Genomic DNA, 13,908 nt, shown 5'->3' with positions numbered 1-13,908 from the left:
GCGATAAAGTATGCAAGTGCAGTGCTGGTTGCTAAGGGGTCTCTCAAGACTTACACTGATAAGGAAGGGGAGGGTTTGTTTGGGGTTTTTTAGGTTGCCTCTGTCATGTTTTGTCATTCTGTCAAGCAGGTTTTGATACTGTGTTAAGGGGTACAAGCTTGCCACCAACATTTAGGTGAGCTTGTGCAAGATCATGCCTCAGAAGCTGATCCCACCACAGAGGAGAAAAGCTTTTACATAATTTGCTTGTTTTCTTGGCTCCACATTGTTGACTGGTGAAGTAAAATGCTGAATTTCACCATGTTGGTGCTGATAAGCTTCCAGGAAAGAAGAATGGAAAATTAAACCAGGCTCACAAGAAGGCTACCTTAGCTTTCTGGGACCCAAAAGCCTGGAATTCCTTTATGACTTCGTCATCCACCAGCATTCTCAGAATTATGTCTTTTCATTGGAAGGTTCAGGAAAGAAAAATGTAGGTAGACCCTGTGGGGATTTCCACATTGGTTTCTGCTCAAAATATTGAGCTACTGTAAAGAAAGCTCAACAATCAGCATCAGAATTACATTCTGTGTTTAAAAGAAAAAAAAAAAGGATAAAAGAAGAAAAAAAGGATGGCTTGTGAAGGAGAATGAGTAAGTGAGCTTGTCAGAATTAGTTAGATGCAGGTCTCTGTGCTACTGTTTTCACTAATCTGGGCTGAGACTGGATATGAAGCAGTTTGACTGAATTCAAAGCCCTGGCTTGCTAGTGAGCAAGTTTTCCATTATTTAATATCATTAACTGCAGTATTTTACAAGGAGGGCTGCTTTAAATCCTTGACTGATCAAGTTGGGCTGGCTACAAACATCTCAGTCACAAAAAGAACAATTTTAACAAACTCTGACCTCAACTGAGATTTTACAGAATCGTACAAACATAGAATAGTTTGGGTTGGAAGGGATCTTAAAGTTCATCCACTTCTAACCCCGTAATCCTTCTAGTGGATCAGGTTGCTCATAGCCTCATCCAGCCTGGTCCTGAACACCTCCAGGGATGGGGCATCTCTGACTTCTCTGGACAACCTGTTCCAGTGAAAATTCATAGTAATATGAAAAAGTTGCAGCTTGTAGCTCTGCACAAAGTCCTGGGCCTTGCCTGCTCACCAGCTTTAACTCAGTATTTGTGACTCTCTCCCTTAGTAACTGCAAACCCTGCTTCCAAATTTAGGTCTTCTGTCTTCTCAGAGGAAATGCAGGAGCTACGACTTCATATATAGCAGCTTTGCCATTTACTACATGATAACTGCATGTGTGCATACGCTATGTACACAAAATAACTTTGTTGATGCTCAAGACCTCTTATCTCCAGATATGAGGGTTGTAAAGACCAGGGGTGAGTGTTTACCCATGTGAGGGCTGTACGTGTGGAAAGAAGAGACCATAGATGTCCAAAGAGGGATAGACTTGCTTGGGCTGTGTGTGATTCTTAAGATCTCTTTCCAGGTCAAAGAAGTGTCCTTTACAAGAGTCTTTCAGACTTTCTGTTGAAGCCGATTTTTGTTCTATAAATAATTAAATATTAACCAGGTCAGGGAATTGAACCTGGTATTATAAGAGTCCTTGTGAGTTCTCTAACTGCGAAACTCAAACCCTGATTATTGTTTTTCTTTTCTTTATAGTATTTTTTTTTGCCCCTTTGTTTATAACTGCCTCAAGAAGCAACAGTGGAATCCCCAGCCAGGCTGGGGCAAAGCACTCCATGGCTGGCGGGGAAATCTGCATCGGAGCAGCAGCTTGGAACTAGCAAATTCATTGCTGGTAGTGATGGGAAATGAAGCATCATCTTCTACCCCATACAGCCAGGAGGTGAGAGGGAATAGACACAGCTCATGTTTTCTGCAATTTGTTTTCCTTTTATGTTTGTACAATCAGGACAAATAGCTAATTACTAATTATCTATCTATGTCTAGGAAAAGACTTTTGATTTACCTTGAATCCTCTTGGGGAGAGCTATTTATTAAATTCTTGATTACAGTAGTGTACTTTTAAAATAAATCAAAATAAATGCTCAATAATTTGTCCTTTAAGAGTTTAAAAAGAACTTTCTCTGCTATCCCCTGTATTTTAAGACACGCTTAGCATTTTTGGTGGTTAGTAAAAGCAACTTAGACTTTGTGACTGCTTTGGACTAAGGTTACTGATTGCTCTCTTTTTGCTTTTCCTTTTAAACAAATGAAAAACATATTTATTTTACTTGACCACATCCATATGCTGTTCTCCAGGCCTCTTTGCAAGTGAAGGGTGTTTATTTTGTTGTTGTTATTGTCTTTTTTTCCAACCTAAATCATTCCATGAATTCATGACTCACTACTTCGGCTGCCAAGGCAAATTTCGTCCAGCTCTATCACCAGCAGGCCTTGCAGGCTCCTCTCACAGGGCTGCTTTATAAATATGAAGCAGTTCTGTACAGTTCTTTGCACTATGTGGAGGTCTAAAGAGGTCCGAGGGTTGGTTTTGGTCTGCAGCTGTGATGACTTCACTTCCACAACTGCAAAGCCGGCTTTCTGTATTCGCGTGCTGCACTCAATGCCCTGTCTCTGGGTGGTAAGGAGCAATTTGTCAGGGAGTAATAAACTCCTTCATGCTTGGCAGGGTGTCTTTAGAAAGCCCCATTGCTCCTCTGCTGCCGAAGATGGCCTTCCTTCCAGGAGACTCTTCTCCCCGCTGCAGCCCAAGCTCATATTTTCCTTCTTTCTTATTAGCACACCGAAGAAAGTCGTCATTAATCAAATGCAAGCACATTTAGCAAAGTTCAACGTGTATGAAAAATTTATGTCAACCTTTAGGCTCTATGACAGCCCCAAGGCTTCACTTAATAAGTTCTATAATGACTTACTGTTAATGGCCGATTCACATTATCTCTTTGAGGTCTATCAGGCCTTTCAGTAACATTTTCTATTATTGATTATGGAGCTGTTGTACGTTACCCAGACATATAACCAAAACTGTTGTTTATGTTCTTCACTTTCTAAAATGGAAAGTTGATTGCATTAAACTATAAAAACTCACTCAATGTAGTTTTCTCTCATGTTAATTTATGTGTCTCAGAGTGCAATAGCGAATGAAAGAGTAGCTGTTTGTGGGGTCCTGGCAGAAGCTCTTGAAAATTACTAGAAATTTGACATATCTTGTCCATCAATTTAGCAGAAATCTACACTTCAAAACCCATCATGCAACTATCTATCATCCTTGCTAACATCCTCAGAAGAGGTCAGAAACAGAATGGCTGACTGCCCTCGGTTCTCTAGTTTTGGTCGCTAATGAATCATTTTTAATCTCAGACATTTAATTTCTTCCAGATTTTATCTGTTGGGGCAAAAATAAAAAAAAAAAGAAACCTTCAAAAGGGAAAGGATTCTGACAAGCTAGCACAGTGCTCCAGAAGCTGTTTTTCACCAAACACAACCTCCCAAGATTGTTCAGTGCTCATAATTCTGGTATTATTTTGTAACGCCTAGATCCTGTATACATTTACTATTTAGCACAATGTTTACTACTGTGAATAAACGGTAGCACTCATAATAGTAAGTATAATGAGGTAACACTACTGTAATCTAAGTGCTCCCATGCTACTGGAAGCTAATATCTAGCACTGTGTTGAAACATCATTAAATGAAAGAATATGAACACTTTATGTGCCTACTCATAGTGCCACTGCACTGCAGACTGCTCTGAAGTGGCCGGTGTCACGTAAAATTCCTTTCATGGAGAAAAATTCCTCCAATAACACCTAAACATCTCACTAAGAACTGTTAAAATGGCATCTTGTTTTTGTTGTTGTCATGGCCACCCAAAGAGAACTGATTGCATGTTTCATTCATGTAAGTAACAATATGTAACTGTAGTCAGGGCGGGACTAGAAGAGGAAAACAAATAAAGCCATAGGATTTGCTTCAGAATATTTTGAAAAAGCAAGAAGAAAGCAGCAGGAATTCATTGTATGGAGAGATCCTGTAAGTCGCCAGCAAGGTCAGCACCCCCTATCAAGCCACTATAACACGTAGGTCAAAACAGAAGTCTGTCTTTCTTGCTACCCTGTCCTCCCCACTAAGCTTGTTCCAAGTGCTGAGGTGCAAGGTCAGAAGCCGTCTTACTGAACACACAACCACGCCAGCACCTAGAACATAGGCACAAGGCATTTTTTTGATGTGTCCAGTGGTCCATTGTAAAGCCACATGATACTAACTGAATCGATCTGTAAATACAAGGCACGGCTTTTGCATCAGTGGCTTGGTGGTAGAAGAAGTGGATGAGCTTATTCAGAAATCTTCTGGTTGCTTTTCAAGTGAGATCACAATATAAACAAGCTATTTATTACCCAAACTCTTTGAAGAATTAAGTTCTGTGCATAATCTCATTTTTCTTGGAGTTCTAAAGGATTTAACAAGGAATGATAAGAATGAGATTGTTTGATAGGAATGGTTGGACTCGATGATCCGGTGGGTCTCTTCCAACCTGATTATTCTCTGATTCTGTGATTCTATGATAATCCTGAATAGTCCAAGGAGACTTGTGTTGGTAAACTGCTCTCAGACATAGTGGATAATCAGAAACTTTAGCAAGCAAGTTTCACTATTAACTCTGCTTCAAAATAAAAAGGGCATCTGTACTTGAACTGTAATAAAAAACTAGTGTAAAATGTCTGTATGATAATAACAGGGACCACAGTTTTAATGAGAGTTGGGAAAGAAAGAAAAGGCTAGACTTTCTGAGCGTTTATTTGCCCTTGGTGGATTATGAGATAATACAAAAGTCTCTGCTTTTTTTAGCACGGAGATCAGCATGGAGTCGTGCTAATAAAAGAGCATTAGACTCCCACTGCACCTATAAAATTTGGAACCTAAACTAACCCTTCCTGCACAACACATGCCAGTGATATATTGCAAAAATGGCCCTTTCCCATCACACGTGGAGAGGTGAGCCAAATTTCAGTAACTTCACTCAGCTGTTCTGCACTGTGGAGGTTACTGCAACAATCCGTCTTGGAGAGCCCAGGCTCTGTCCTTTCTTGTGACCTCCTGCATAAGCCTCGAGCGTTATCATTCTTTGCTACCAATTTCTGTTGGCTGCAGAGTCTCAGCACAAAATTTATGAGGTGTTCCTGGGAGTCACGAGCTGGAATAGTCACCGATGGACCAGAGATTCAGGGCTCCCTGCCCAGCACAGGGGGCACTCAGACTGTCTGGAGAATAGTGCAAATTTACCAACTGCAGGGCTGCATCTGCCAAGAGAACAACATGCTGTGACCAAAACACCACCCCTCTGGGCAGAAAACCATGTTTCAGTCTGGGGAGTCAGGAAACTGGTGAAAAGAAGCACTTCTAGGAAGGCTGCCTGCCCGCGTGTAAAGGCCAGAAGAGGTGCTGAAGAAAAGGTAGCAGGGGGAGAAGGAGGAGCTCGCCTTAGACCGTCCTGGTCTCCCTCTACTTACTTTAATATTTGCCTTAAAATTGTTTCAGGAAAGAGCAGAAAGAAGATCCAGGCAAACTCTTTTGTGCCTGGTTGGTACAATGTCATATAAGGAGAGAAATAGAAGCCTACAGACAAGCAAGATCATCTGGGCACCTATGAAGGTGTCAAAGGGACTGGTTTCTCAAGGCTGACCTCAGTCCCCGTTCTCCAACCAACACTTTGGTTGCATTGTCCTGACGAAGCACAGAGAGGGGAGACAAATCAACGTGGGGAAAAAGTTTGCTTCTATGCTAGAAGAAAAAGAGTACTGCTCTGAGGTGTGGCAGATGGGAACAGCTCAGTTCAGGAGACCTGCAGGTCTCTTGAGGGTGCCACTTTAAAGAATCAAGACTACTGCTGACTTTAGATGTAACCTTGCAGCTCTTAGAATCCCTTTCTCTCATAACCCCATTGATCTTTAAGAATTGTGACAGACCCCAATAAACTTCCCTCTGTTCTCTGCTGAATTCCTTTCCAATTGTGTCGTGATCCAAGACTCCCTTGTTGGTTTAGTTCATCTCTGCTGTCATTGCAGTGGGGGAGACAGGTCAGAGCATTGTTATTTATCCTTGTAAGTGCTTCACTCACCAAAGCTTCCTCATTTGCAGCTGAATAGCAGTGAAGTGGGATGTCCAGCAGGTAAAAGAACTGTTGCACTTAATGGGCTAAATTAAGAGTTATTTATTTGTCAAAGAGAAGGTTTCTAGGAACCTTCAGAATTAGTCATTGCCTGTCATTTTTGAATCCTGTCAACATTTAAGCTCGGAAGTCCTCATAGTTTGCATGGCTTTATCATACCTGATTTCTGACACGAGTTCCTCATCTCTTTGTTGTTCTCCAGGGGGAGGTCAGCATGCTTTCTTTTGCCTCTATTCATGCTACTCACAGGAAAGGTCACATGCTGCATTTGATTTCTGTTTTTTTTTGTTGGTGGTGATGTTTTTCTTTCTTGATGGCTTTTTGGTTACATTTAAAACGAGATCTTCTTGCTACCTTGAGTACTCCATTAATACCATTGCCACAAGCATCCAGAACTCAGTGTATTACTCCCTGTTAAGAAAATTTACAGTGCAAGTTTAATTTGTTTCAGTTAAAGATTGGCTGTGTCGTGGTGGAGCATAATGTCACTCCTAGCCGTTTAATGAATAAATAAGATAAATGCTAAAACACTGCTCACTTCTACAGGTTCTTCAGTTTCAGTTACAGGAGGAATAGGGAGTATAGAGCTTACCTAAGGAATGACGGTGAAGTTTGTAAAGTTTAGCATCCGTATTCATCAGAAATAAGGCCAGAGGAATCACTAGAGGAAGGTGGCCATATGCGAATTTAATGCAGAATAGTCTCACCCTGCCAAAGAAAAGAAAATGAAAAACACAGAGGGTTTTGGGGGCTGCCAGTGCATATTATTCAACTTTCATTAACTCTCCTAAGAACAAGCCAGAGAATTGAATTTGGTTTCTTGCTGCAGTGTTAAACTGCAGCCCATCTGTTTCCCTTCCCCAACAATGGATAGACTAAAATTTATGCAAAAAAATCAATTTGCTCTAAGATTTGAAGGTTTAAATAGCACTTACCTCAAAATCTGATGCATCTCCACTCTTTCAGAGATGCATTTTATAACAGCGGTTTGTGTTCCGGCGTCTTCCGACTGTGTTTGAACACTGCTTGAAATGATTCAGGAGTTTTGCTTGACAAACGGTTGCTGTGATCCAAGGCCCATATGGCTTGTTTTGGAGTATGTAAAGGTCATTGCTTCTGTTAATACAACTAGTACAAATACTTCCCTGCCATCTGACGATGTTCCTCCTTATTCAGATTGGCAGCCATTTCCCCTCCACAATCTGGAATTTCCTTTCAACGTGGGTTGTTGAAGTGGAGATGATAACAGTTTTAAAATCAAAGGTTGAATGCTTCTGTTGAGTTATACTTGGAACCGACCATGTTCTGCACAGTGAGAACATCCCATATGGAAAGGACATATGTGTTGGATACAATAATACATAAATAGTGGATGTAATTTTATATAACCCTTATATTCTTATAGCTGTTACATATACCTCTTTATGAGACAGGTGAAATAGATGACTTCCATTCTAGTATTTAAGCCCATATATTGAAATCTTACATAATAAATAGGGAGTTTTAAAGACAGATTTAGTTTTTCACTACTTTTCAAACATTTACATTGACCTAAGACACCCTTGAAAATGCTGCTGAGAAGTCCTGTAGACAGCACTGTAACTTCACGTTACACGATCTACACTGGACAGACACATGTGTGCACACATGCACCCACATGCATTAGTAAATTATCCAATACAAACTATTTAAACTCACTTTTATTCCTGGATTAGATCAAGAAAAGAAAAAAAAAAAAAGTGACATTTTTGCAGGAATAGAGTAGGTGAAAAGTTTTAGTAAAAACGTTACAGCTAAGATTAAAAGCAGCCTGACAACTGTTTCTGTTATGAAGTTTCAGCATCGCTATGATTTGGAGCAGGGATGTGGAAACTGGCAGGGGAATAACTGCATCATCACTGATTTACACTCAGCTTTCCCTAAGAAAACCTGTCCAAATGGAGAAAACATATAAGCTTTAGGGGGAAAAAAAAAGAAAACCAAACCCTCTCAATGTGCATTTGCTCTGTGAAGACCTGTTAGAACTTGGCACCTAAGTTCTGTGAAGAGTCTGGGCAGCAAATTCTCTGATCCTGTCCTTGCCCTCCCCAGGCTCAGCATCAGCCCCCATGGATGAGCTTGAGCTGCCCACAAAGAGAACTAAAACAGGATGTGGGAGGGGTGGATATAGACTTGTTTGTTTATTTTGAAGACATTTATACAAGTTTTGTTTTCTTAAGAAATTTTAGTCACTTCTTGAACCTGATTTACTCATTTTTCAGATGTCAGAGAGCAGTGATAAAACATTTAATGCTCGCAGTATGTTAGTTCAAATCATTTTTTTCCCTCGTGACTTCCTCTGGAACTTTCCAGAAACTCTAGTAATATTTGTTTCCCCTCTAATGAGCTAGAACTAATTTCACTGGAATAATTCTTATAATTCCTTTCAAACCTCATTCTTCTAATTTTTCTTTTTTTTTTTTGGTTTTTTTTTGTCAGTAAATACAAAACATTGACATTGCTTTGTAAGAATCCTTTCTTAAGCTTACCATTTTTTTGGGAGGAGGTCTGGGGAAATATGTTATTCTCTTAACATATGTTCCCTGGAAATTAATTACCTATAAAATCAAGAATCTAATGGTTAGTGGCCATGCAGTTGCTACAGTCATATTAAGTACTGAAAAGCAACTGTCTTTTTTCAACAGTAATCCGATAGCCAAAAAGCCTTATAAAAAGAAATCCACATGCTTATCCTATGCTTTTTCATATCTCTGATTAAAAATTAGCGCAATGTTTTAACTGAGATGTGTGCCAATTATGTATAAAAGAAGCATTTGAAAGACTTCAAAGTTCTGTTGGTACACAGAACTTCAAAGAACCTTAAATCTGAAGTGTCCTTTTTTTTAAAGCATTTCCTAAGATCCGCTTTGTAAAAGGATCAGTGCTTCGTGAACCTATGGGAAAGTTTCTATCTTCTTCTGGAACTAAGCAATTTTTGATTTATTTGTTTTTTTTCCTACCATAATAATTGAAAATGCTGTGAATCAGACTGGATGGAAAAATATCCTACAATGAATTTCAATGTCCAGAGCTGGACTACTAAAGAACAGGTTAACACAGCAGAATGGGAATATTGTAACCAGAATGACCACTGCAAGCTGAATTCTAGCTCTCTGCACTCCACCCTGGAATGAGAGTTCCACTTCCAGTTCTTCTTCACACCCAACAAGCAATTCCTCAGTCAACAACTTTGCAGCACTAAAAAGCAAACAAAAAAAAAAAGGCTACTTCATAAGCACTTAGAAGCCAAGTTATCTAGAAAATATTTCATTCATTTTTGATAACAACCTTGTTATAGCCATTATTGACATGGTTGGGGGGGAGGGAAGCTCCAAAGAGCCTTCTTGCAGCCTCCTGCTGCCTCCCCCACACTCTCAGTAGCATCTCTGGTGCTCATCCAACCTTCTTCTGTGCCATTCAATGGGCAGAATGTTTTCTTTTTTTTAAACGGAGTTAAATTGCTCGTTTAATGAGCTGAAATGATAAAGCAATAGGAAAACTAACTAAATAACAACATTTCCTGGAAGCCACGTAACTTGGATGCAATGTTTTACTCATGGTGATGATGACCTTTCATTTTTACCAAGCCTTCTGATCACTGCAGGGAGATACTATCACTTACTGATGCAAAAAATACCTGCAGCCCTTTGAACAGTGCATGACTGATTCTGCAAGTCATCCCATGTATTATCTTTTACATTTTTCCCTCTAAAAATATTCAGAGATACTGTGAAGCTTGTTCCACAAGTCATTTCCAAGTAAAACTGTGTTGCTACCTCTTTTCTCTTTTTTTTTTTAAAATGTACATATCATTCATTGACTCACACTGACACATGTACATAAAGCTTCAGATTTCCAACAGATTACTGTGTATTTTGGCAGCCTGCAGTCATATGCTATTACATTACTTTCTTTTTTTTTTTTTTTACAGGACTGACTAATTATATTGATTGTCCTTAAATAGAGCTCCTATAGCAACTGATGAATTTTGAGGTGCTTCAAGTAACCAGAAATCTCAACAGCAACACTGAGACTTACTGCATCATTAAAAAAGTAATAACTGGTATAGGGGAAGGAGGGAAGGAGGGAAGGAGGGAAGGAGGGAAGGAGGGAAGGAGGGAAGGAGGGAAGGAGGGAAGGAGGGAAGGAGGGAAGGAGGGAAGGAGGGAAGGAGGGAAGGAGGGAAGGAGGGAAGGAGGGAAGGAGGGAAGGAGGGAAGGAGGGAAGGAGGGAAGGAGGGAAGGAGGGAAGGAGGGAAGGAGGGAAGGAGGGAAGGAGGGAAGGAGGGAAGGAGGGGCTTACCAAAAAACTCCACATCTAAACTTTGCTTATCCTGACCCTGCCATTAGAGAGTCTTCAAACACCAGTTTCTTCAGCCTGTTACAACCCCATGGATGGGCAACACACCCAGCTAGTGTGTTAGCTGCTCCTTCCAGTTTTATATCATCTGCAAGCTTGCTGAGGCTGAGAGTGCACTCAATCCATCACTCAGATCATTAATGAAGTTGTTAACCTTCAGCTGCCCAAGTTAAAAGGTGTTAGGGACACAAGCGACCTTACTGATGCAATCAGAGCTGGCCTTTAGGCCACACTGTGTAGCCACTGGCTTAATTTCTGGTCCATGTGTTGCTCTTTACTAATTCATTTAAAAAAACAAATGTGATTATCTGCACATTTGAGGTACAGTTAATGCAGCCAGGCTGAGGTCGTATCCTCACCACTGCAACCCAGTACAACCCAGTACTAGCACAGCTAACCTAAGCCTCTCTTTCCAGCTTTTGCACTCTGAAGCAGCTGCATTAGTCCTGGCAGCTGCTTCAGAGTATATATATATACACACAATAATAAACTTAATACATCTAGGGATATGACTTCAGCTAACTAGCTTTCTTTCTTTTTCTTCCCTCCTTCCTTCCCTCCTTCCTTCCTTCTCTTCCTTGCTCCCTTCCTTCCTTCCCTCCTCCCTTCCTCCCTTCCTTCTTTCCTTATAACCCCCAAGGCTGCAGAGGAATGGAAATATGACACTAAAGGTTCAAAAGACCTCAAAAAAAAATTTGTAATAATACAATGTAAGTAATACATTTATTATTTTTTAAAATCTCAGGGGTTTCGGCTCACCAGTTGGGTAAGCCTGACTTGGTAGGCTTTTGATCTTGGGTTTGGCAGTTGGGTAACAGATTTTGTTACAATAAAAGAACAGGTGCCATTCATATTCTTAAGTTTGTTTTTTTTTTTACCTATCACTGCATAAGATACATCTGTCTTCCTGCTACAACAGAAAACAGAAGCCCTGAGCACTATTTACCAATTTTTCCACACCATTTTTCTTAAGAGCAGGACTGTTCCCCTGTTCTGTTCAAACTCTAATTAATGGTGTGATAACATCACTGCAAAATTTTGCAATTCCTATTTTAGACATTTAGTGTGTACTGCTGCCCTTTTCTATCAAAGTATTACTGTGTGTTTTGGCACAAAAGATATCTGCATTTCTATATCTTCTACCAATTTCACAAAGGTTTTATAAGGCTTAATGAATGGAAAATGCTTTGAAAGCTGTAGATAAAAGGCAATTTTGAAGGCAGTCATTAGTAGTAAATACCCTCATCAAAATTTCTCTTGCTAATCCTTTATCCTCTAGCTGTGCAGGCTGTGCTGACAGCGCAAAAAAAAAAAAAAAAAGCATTCAAGGTTATTCTAATGCTAACTTACAGACGACAACTATCAGAGTCACTTATATTTAAAACTTTGCTGGCACCAATGTCACCTTTTCACCAACTTTGATCAGTTGAAAGTGTTCCACCTTAACACTACAAATCAATAGCAAAAAGAAATTCATAGACTTTCTAATAGTCTCACCATTAAAACTAATATTGTGTAACTGGAAATCAACTGCTTCAATTAATGGGGATATATGGCTTCATTTTGTAGGCACAACCTTTATATTTGAAAGTTCGGTGACATATGGGTTCCCACTGGTGCTATAATTACACCATGCCTAAAAGTCATCATTAGCTTAAAATGTGGAGGTCCTATTTTTTGGAGGTACAATCTTGTGCTGTTTAAGAGTGCATGAGTCTTTTCTTTTAGCGTGAGTTTCAATGGAACTCATTCATTTAGCTCACAGTTCCTCCAGTGACTGCTGCAAACCCAGCATCAGCGTGGGATTTCCAGGCTGACAGCCCTACCTGTGAACCGCAGACTTACAATGGGCCTCTTAAAAATGAGCTATAATTGTAACACAACAGTGTATTGTTTTTCATTGGGTAATTTCCTCTCCAACACAGTAATTAAAGTAGTTGTTGATTACCAAATTTTGGTAATTCACAATATGAAGGTCATTTTTAACAACCGATCTTCTGTTAGATGCCCATGTAAAATTGTGGCACTAGGAGTGTCTGGCTGTGTTTGATCAAGACGCTGTGCATGTTGCCTTCAAATTAAGTGGTTGACTGGGGTGTTTTTAGTTAAAAAAAAAAAAGTCAGGTTTGTCAGAACAATATATTTAAAGTTAGAGGGGGGCAGGAATGGGTTAGAAGTTTATTAGAGAATGAAAGCATTTACTTTGCTCTGCAATGAACACTTCATTTTGGATATCAGTATTTTAAGAACACCTTTGTATGGTTCAGAGGGAAAGTTTACATGAACTTGAAATAAACTTCCAAATGGAAACTAATGCAAATGGAAACAGGGAAATGTGTCTAAAATCTGTCAAAGCTAAAAGTTTTGATTTCTGTAAAGCTTTGGGTTTGTCTTTTTTTTTTTTGGAGCATGAATATTTCAATGAAAGCGATATGTGATTTGAAGTTGCACATCAATGTCAAGTGTCTGCATTTTTCACACAGTTTTAGTAATAATCTGTCTTTTGGTTGTGCATCTTAATAGCTGTGGGTCTTGTAGATCTTCTAACCATTTTGTTACCTCAGACAACCACTTTAACTCTGAATGAAAAAAAAAAACACACACCCAATCACATTTCCAAAGTGACAGTAGTGAGGCATCAATATTGCTCAAATCAGAGAAACACAGTTGGATGTATTTGCTCTTCCTGTACCACTGAATGCCTATGAAAGACCTGGAGGACTTAAAAGCATTTGAGCCTGAGACCAGCAGAGGTGGAAAACTGTTAGGTTTTTTTTTTTTAACTGAGCTACGGGTGATATTAAAAACAGGCCGACACCAATAAGCCTCCACCACCTGCCTTCCAGTCTCTCTATGGAGAAATTGTCTTGTCTCTGATTATGTACCAGTCGTTTTTATATCTTTTTCTCCTCGTCAGGCAATTACCATCTGATCAACAAAGCACTTGAGCTACTGTTTCCCAGTAGTATGAACAAGGACTACCAGCATGGTACTGCTTGTGGAGGCCAAGGCTTGGATGTAGCCTGAAATTTTGAACACCCAGGTGTAAAGCTGCACAAGGGCATGGCAGAATTTTTGCTTATATTATCTGTCTTTCAAGGTGTGTATGGTGCTTTTCCTCAGTAGGCTTGAAGTAATTCTGCCTCTGGTTGTTTTCTGTCCTCTTTGCCATTAATTATTTCTTGCGTCCATTTGGCTATTATTTGGCCTCACTTTATATGTATCATGGGGAAGAGTATAGCAACCAGAATGAAGGAAGGAAATGTTCCTATAGAGAAAAGAGGGCAGGTAGGAAAATAATGTGCTATAGGAGAACATTGTCCAGTCAGGCACAACTGCCAGCACAGACTCAGCATGGGATCCCACAGGAGCTTGTTTGAGC

This window comes from Phaenicophaeus curvirostris, chromosome 14, assembly GCF_032191515.1.
Source record: "Phaenicophaeus curvirostris isolate KB17595 chromosome 14, BPBGC_Pcur_1.0, whole genome shotgun sequence".
NCBI classification, from domain to species: Eukaryota; Metazoa; Chordata; class Aves; order Cuculiformes; family Cuculidae; genus Phaenicophaeus; species Phaenicophaeus curvirostris.
This window is presented reverse-complemented; position numbering follows the sequence as displayed.